The sequence below is a fragment of the Octodon degus genome, unplaced genomic scaffold (genome assembly GCF_000260255.1).
Source record: "Octodon degus isolate 3935 unplaced genomic scaffold, OctDeg1.0 scaffold00092, whole genome shotgun sequence".
NCBI lineage: Eukaryota > Metazoa > Chordata > Mammalia > Rodentia > Octodontidae > Octodon > Octodon degus.
The window spans coordinates 1,668,343-1,676,055 of NW_004524668.1; the positions used below are offsets into that span (position 1 = coordinate 1,668,343).

A 7,713-nucleotide genomic window follows, 5' to 3' on the forward strand; every position below is an offset into this window, starting at 1 on the left:
CTCATTCTATTGAGCCATCCCCCTGGCCCTCTCCTTTCTACCCATAATTTAAACTCTTCTTTTCCTCATAGATCCTTGAGAATAAGAAGTAGAGTATTGGGCCAGGGAGATAGTTCAGCAGCATAAGCGCCTGCCTGGCAACTGCAAGGTCTAGAGTTTGATCACCGGGACAAAAGAAGTAAAATATTACTGAGTCCACATCTCCGCATCTCAAAAACAAAACAAAACAATCCAATCCTGGACCATTAACGTGATCTGGGTTCTAATGTAGAAAACAAAGAATAAGAAAAGCAATCTCCAGGGGCCTGTGAAGACAGCTCAGTAGACTAAAACAACTGCTTAGGCAAGCACAGGGACCATGGTTGGATCCCCAGCACCACATGCCCCGCAGGCCTCACCCCCAGAGTGGGCTGAGCGGGCCACAGAGTCAGAGTATAGTGGTGAACGCCTGTAATCCCAGAGCTGGGGGGCTGAAAGTGGGAGGGAGGGTCACTATGAGTCTGAGCTGCATAGTGAGACCCTGTACAACCGAATACATTAAAAAAAAAAAAAAGCAATCTCCAGGGAAGACACACGAGCTGCTACCCAGGGTCAGCCTGCACAGGCAAGGGAGCACTGCGCTGGGAGGTAGAAGGCCTGACTGACTGGCTCACTTTGCCTCTCAGAGACTCAGTGTCCTCATTTGCAAAGTGGGGTAATATGTGATCTCAAACAGAACCACCAAGGGAGATCATCCCTGTTAATTTCATTGGACTGACAGCTTCTCAGACTTTCTTACCCAGTAGAAAAGAAGGAGAAAATACGTCCACAGTATTTGGGGCCAAAACCCAGACAATAGTTACATATGTTTAAAAAATAAATCAATTCCCAACACAAACCCAAAAAAGCCCCAAACAAAAATCATATGAATTTGGATCCTACTGCATATTCTATGTTTATTCTAATATACAAATGTTTTAAGTTGCTTTTGATCTCCCTTTTACCTTAATTGTTAAGACAAGGTATAGCAAATACAAGTTATAGACTAGAAGTATACTTGTTTATTATTCTTTTTTTTTTTTTTGCAGAACTGGGGATTGAACTCAGGCCCTTGTGCTTGCCAGGGAAGCGCTTATTCCACTGAGCCATCTCCTCAGTCCCATTACCTTAATTGTTTAGTCAGTTTCCTTAGCTATAAAATATGGATAATAATGTTCCTATCTCACAGGGCATTTATGCAAATTGGATGAAATAAGGCATCCACAGTTTCTGCATAGGAAATGGGTGGGCCATGTCAGCTGCTATATTAGGGTTAATTTTTTTTTTTTTTTTTTTTGTATTTTAGGGAAGGGTTTACAGGGTGTTCAGGGTCTAATTACTAGATCAGACTCGTAGTGATCTGCCTGTTTACCTCCTAACTCTTTTGCTTCCTAAGAGCTGGGATTACAGGTGTGCGCCTCCACACCTGGTCTCAATCGCCTTCTCAGGGCAACCTGAGGCGGGGTTGTCACAGCAGGGCCAGGGATTGAACCCCCAGCCCCTGCACCTGCTTGCAGGGGCTTTAATCCACTGAGCTATTTGGCCAGCCATATTAGTGTTAATTTTGTCCTCACTAGTTAATTCCTTTCCTTTCTATCAGGATCCACCCAAGAAAGAATGACTGAGGGCTCACTGTGTGCTGAACACGCATGGTTCCTACCAGGCCCCGGATTCGGAGGGCTGCCTGTTCTGCAGCTTCTGCCACCAGGCCTAGCCCAGGCATTCTGGCACCAGGTGTGCAGTGGACCTGGCTAGGTCGTAGGACAAACACCAAGACCGGTACCTGGGAGACGAAGATGCAGGCTCAGCAGGGGACAGACTCAAGACCACTGGGCCCAAGTCTCAGTTTATCAAAGGGCCTCACAATTACATTCCTGCTGCAGCCTCCAGTTGATGCAGTATTCAGACAAGAGACACGCTCATCAGGGAACTCTACCTCCCACCCCATGACTAGGCTCCTCAGCCTGTAAAACCCTGTGAATAAGGGCCTGCAAAATGATGGGGAAAGCATGATTATTCTTCACTAGACTTTTAGGGACATGCGAAAAGCAATTGTGTTAAATTTCTGTATCTAGTCTCAGCATTCTTAATATGAAAGTTGCAGAAAGGACAAGTGGGTCAGGTGTCTTTCCACCTCTGAGAGGCTTTGGGGGTAGAGAGGGGGACTGGGCACAAATTCTAGAAAAGTGTTTGAATTCCCTAGAGGTCTTACCCCAAGGCGGGGCCTAAGTGCAGGCCTGTTAAACACCTGGTGGTCACTTTACAGTCAAGAATGCCTGACTCAAGCCCAGTCAACCACAATTCTGGAGCAATAACAGATAATCCCAACCACACCCACAGGATGTCAGAGAAAGCAAACAGGCCTCGGGGACCTGCTGAGGGGGTGGCAGGGATCCAGGCCTCTTAACCTCTTTTAGTTCAGTTGCTTTTCTAGTTTTGCTTTGGTTCACGATGGTTTAATTGGCTCTTAAACACCACCTCCCACCCCTAGGAACCTCCAGGGCCTCTACAGCATCTCTTACAAGAACAGAAGAAGGTTTTCTTTCAGCTGGTGGTAGGCTGCCCTCAAAGCCTTGATAGAACTCTGCAAGTTTTATTCCCTTATAAGGTACATAGTCTTTGTCTAGTGACGCTTTTCCTGGTTCCAGAACTAAGATATTTGCATATATGCTGCAGAGGCAAGCTGCCAACTCCACGTTGACAGTCCCTGGTCACGGTCATTGACTCCACAGAGGAAAGAGAATTCATCAGGTGCCTGCTTCCACTCCCGCGTGCAAGCCCTTATCACGGTGCATTCTTTCCCCAGTCCCATAGAGCAGACTTCACAGAGGAAATCACCTTGGTTCAGGCTGCTCAAAGGAGGGTCGGTGTTAGAATCTGCCTCTAACTGAAAACATAAATAAAATATGCGTTTTCCCACCACCTGACGATCGGGCTGCTGGCTGGTGCATGTCAGTCACATGCCAAGCTTTCCCTTTCCTGGGCTTGGACTCTTGGGCAAGAGTGGACTCTCCCGGCCCCTCTCATTGAGTTAGAAATTGCGGCTGCGGCGAGGCAGACCTCTGTTCCAGCAGCCAGCGAAGACCAAGAATGCCTCCCCTCATCCCACCTGCTGACTCCACCATCTGCTAGTGCAGGATCCCCAAGCCAGCACGCAGAGAAGTCATTTTGGCAAAGTTATTACATTTCACTTCCCGATTTGGTAAAGCCTGGCATCATCTTCCTTAAGGCAAACCCGTGCCCGATCCTCTCCCTCTGATGCCAAAAAAGAATTTAAAAAATAAAAGAACTTTGCAGGCAACAGGAGCCAAAACTGACAAGGTTGGCGACAGCAAGGAAAAGGGGGTGTTTGTACCAGGGCTTGCTGGATAATTATAAATGCTTAGCTTCCCTGAAAGACTAAGGCTGAATTCAGGTTCCCTTTCTCCCTAGTCATGACCACGACTCACCGGTGGCGTTTCTTCTAAGGTTCACCTGTCAGAGGCTTCTGAGAAATGACTTGGACTCTTCTCGCAACCCGGAGGCACAGCCTCCTTAATTCCTTCCTCGTTTGGGAGCTGCCAAAGTGCTGCAGTGTTTTGCTTTCAAAGACCGCGATTTGATTTGTCGATTAACCTGTCAATCAGAAGCCAGCGGGGATTTCGAGCAGACGAATGGCTGAAAGGAGGGACTGGGCGGGACAGCCTTTGGCTATTGGCCACGCCGCTAAGCTTGCTTGAAGCGTAGGGGAGAAACCTGGGACCCGACTGAAGCTCACCTGGAAGGGTCCCCACTAGCGGCCACGGGAAGAACTGTGGAAATCCTCTTCCCATATCGCAGGTGGAGGTGATTGCGCACCTCCAGCTGCGGGACAGGTGAGCTCGGCTTCAGTAGCTGACCAGGGATCTTCGTTCCCACCAGGTGTTCAAATCCTAAACGTCAAGACCCAGGTCTCCCAAAGCCCTCGCGGGTAATGGATACCTGTCCTGCCCTCCCCTCCCGAGCCACCTGTCGTCTGCTGCACAAACTGACTAGCACCTGATTACTGTTTCCCCAAGGTTCGGCTGTCGTAAACATGCGATGGAGCTCTGTGGGCGACAAAAAGCAATTTTTCATCACACATATTTTCATGTGCACGCATTTTGCTTAGATCTTAGCGGCAATCTCTGCGTGAGACATTAGGCGCATGCCGATGTCACCGACAAAGAAGGAACATTTGGGACAGATCTCCACGATGTCAAAGAGGCACTGTGTACGGGTCCACATCGTAGGGCAGGGACAGCTCAGAGAGAACACGTAGGCAAGGACAGCGCTGGCACCTTGTGGCAACTGCCCACAGGCCAGAAGTGCTGCTGCGAGACGTTTCTGGGGTGCGGGCGGCCAGCGAGGACTGTTCCAAGGTCAGCTTGTGTTTGTGTTTCGTCCTCAAAAGGGAGCCATTGGAGGACTTAAGCAGAGAAGCGACAGGATCGTGTAGTTGCACATACCAATCTTTGTAGTCTATCAGAAACAGGGCTTGGATACTGGTGATTCAGGTTACACTTGGATAGTTTTTGAGTGAGAAAAGAACTTAAAGCTTTTGAACTATACCAGGAATTTTGATAAGGACCCCGTTAGTTCCTCCACAGGTCCTTGGGATAACTGATTTAACCGGAGACTAAAATTCTGGCAGCTTCCCTGCAGATTTTGAAATGGGTCTCTTGATTGGTCAACAACTTTTCACGCTAAAGAAACAGAGGATACCATTGGCTAGAGGTCGCAGGCGGGCAGAAGGTAGAATGCAATTGTTAGTCTGGTGGTTGCCATAGAGACCGGGAAGTCTAGCCAGCCGAACAGAACCCTTGGGCAGAAAAGGCAGGAGGAAGTTGCGGTTGGGGGACCAACCAGTCAGTCCTTGAGGTCGTGAGGAGGAGGAGGACACGGCTTACTTCATGGCGCACCCACTGAGACCTCCGGCCTCTGGGTGCGTGCAGAATGACTGTGTTGAATGAGGTGGTCCCCTGAGGCGGGAAAGTACTCTTTCCTGAGGACATATCTCCAGTGTCCCTCATAAAAAGTGTTCCCACGCCACGCCTTCTTCACAAGAGCCTCTGTGAGTGGCATGAGGATCTCACTCCTCTGCCTCAGCGTTGCGAGCACACAGCTTTTTCTGAGCTCCAGGGCTGGGGGCCCTAATCCCAGGCCAACCCAGCTACCTGGGGTGGGTGTCCCTTAACAAACACCTTTCTTTCTCTGGGCCTCGGCTTACCCACCTGTAAAACAAGAGGATGAGGTGGAGATCTAGGGATCATTAGCTGGTGCTTAGGTTCCCTCCTGATCGTGGACACACTCTCTCAGACTAAGAAAAATAACAAATGGGTGGTTCACCCGAGAGTCCTTTGAAAAGTATAAAACGCTCCCAGGATGCTAAATAGCATTATAACTGAATGGAGAAAAATCACCGGTACTCAAATCTACTTATGCAAATGTGACAACACCTCACATAAAATAACAGTAGACTTGGTTTAGTATATGTTGATATGTATAAAGCATATGCTACTATAATTTTTTAAAAATTTTTTTCAAAGAGAACAATAAACAAAAATGATACAAAATTTCAAAACAAGATGACAGGAAATTAGCAAGGATTATGATATTGCATATTGTTATCTTCAAAGTAGTTGCTCACATTACCAGATACAGGCATGCAAAATTGATCAAACAATATAAGCATTTACTGTTCCTTTCAATGAACTAATGGAAATAAGTAGTACAAATATCTTAGCTATCTTGTGTGCAGTTGTTCTTTTCTCTTGAACTCAAAAGAATACTATAATTTAAATGTATAAAATATAGTAATAGTGTAGCATATATCATAACTTCTTCATAAAAAGTTAATAAAATGAAAGCACACCTATTGCTGTAACTAAATTACATACTTACAGAATGTAGCTCTGGGAAGATCATAAAGTAATAAATACACAGACTAGTTTTGGATACTGTTAAAAAAGAAAACAAAAACAAAACAAAACAGGAAAGTCAGCCTTGGTGGTATACACCTATAATCCCATCCCTTGAGAGGCTGAGGTAGGAGGATTGCTGTGAGTTCCAGGCCAGCCTGGGTTAGGTAGTGAGTTCAAGGTTCGCATGAACTATGTAGCAAGACCCTGTCTCAATAACAATAATAACAATAACAACAATGCAATAAAAAAAAGACAAATGGGGGGTGCTTCTTGAGAGAGAATGGTTGGTGAAATCACTCCTAAGGTTTGAGGAGAGACCTAGATGAATCTGGTCATATATAGGATGAGAGGGTACTGCTCTTTATATATGGATATATGGGAGTGGGTGAGAAGAACCCACCCCCATGGTTGGAGGAGACGTTGGAAATGCAGTGAGATCCCAAGTGGGGAAGAGGATTTGTTTCTGGATAATGAGATATGATAGCTGTTGTCAAGTTCTTGAAGGACAATCCCATATAACAATGGTTTTCAAAAACATGTGGACTCTGTTCATGGTTAAGAAGTGCATCATCTATTATGACCCAGTGTTCACACACACACACACACACACACACACACACACACACATCACCAAAGACTATGGACTATTAAATTTTGAAGCGCATCAGTGTACCAGAGTGGTGATAGTTACGTTGAGTTGATTCCAAGGGTTCAAATTAGAACAACTTAAGAAAGACCAGTGTTGATATGGGAAGAGACTGTCTAGCAATTAAAACTATCCAACAATGAACTACCTGGAGGATTTTCAAACTGTGTTCTGGGGAATCCTAACATTCTGTGAAAATTTGAATCTGTGTTAAATATTTGCTTTATATTTTGAATATATGTGATACCCTAGCTTTTTTTTTTTTTTTTCGGAACCAGGGGATTGAACTCAGGCCCTTGCACTTGCCAGGGAAGCGCTTATTCCACTGAGCCATCTCCCCGGCCCAATACCCTAGCTTTTAAACACCACCCATACCCACTCAGTGGTACTGAATGTCGAAGTTTAGCATGCTAACAGTGTGTACTAGGGGTTTTCATAGAAGTTAAGGGTAAGCAGAATTATACTTCCTGAGTTAAAACCCTGGTTCTACCTTATTTCTGGTGTAACCTTAATACCAATCACTTAACTTCTTCACCTTGTAGCTTCTTCCTAGGTAAAATAGGGGCTTCACCATGCTGAAGGATTGCAAGGATTGCATGAAACGTTCTATACAAGGCATTTAGGACTATAAGAGTTCAATAAATGTCAGCTATAGTTTATGCTGTTAATACAGTATATCTATCATCTATCTATCTATCTATCTATCTATCTATCTATCTATCTATCTATCTATTGGAATCTAACAATAAAAACCTCCTGCAGGCCAGTCAGCATTAACTATTTGTGTGGATCATGCTTAACTTCACGCACCTGAAAAGGAAGGTACTCTTATCATTTCTAGTTTATGGAAGAAGAAATGGGCCTAAAACTTTAAATGACTCACCTAAAATCAAGCTATCAAGTGGCAGGGTGTAACCATGAAACTAGGACTGGATGCATGGTGTTGGCTATGACAATAGTGTATCTTCAGTCCTCATTCTTAAATGCCACAAGCAGGGGCACTAGTGAGGCGCACCTGCCCAGTGCCCCAGCCACACCTGGGCTGCACTTGTTCTTCTGTCTTCGTTTGTATGCAGTGGAAGACCACAAAGCATCAGTAGCAGTGCTATCTTTAGATGGTAGGGCTAT

At 45.6% G+C, this 7,713-nt stretch overlaps 2 protein-coding genes across 5 annotated transcripts in view; one reads left to right on the forward strand and one right to left on the reverse strand.

The window, feature by feature from the left end:
* Nipal3 (NIPA like domain containing 3) overlaps nt 1–3,594 on the reverse strand; it is a 63,997-nt gene extending 60,403 nt beyond the window's left edge. Inside the window, exons 1-2 of one of the 3 annotated variants that reach the window (XM_023722468.1) lie at nt 3,468–3,591; nt 2,857–2,867 (exon numbers count right to left, since the gene is read on the reverse strand). The gene's annotated coding sequence lies outside the window, so the exon portion shown is untranslated. Of the gene's footprint in view, nt 1–2,856; nt 2,868–3,467 lie in introns of all 3 variants that reach the window. The other 2 variants (XM_004637596.3, XM_023722469.1) reach the window with 2 other exon arrangements.
* Stpg1 (sperm tail PG-rich repeat containing 1) overlaps nt 1–7,713 on the forward strand; it is a 53,628-nt gene that overhangs the window by 592 nt on the left and 45,323 nt on the right. The window lies entirely within an intron of this gene.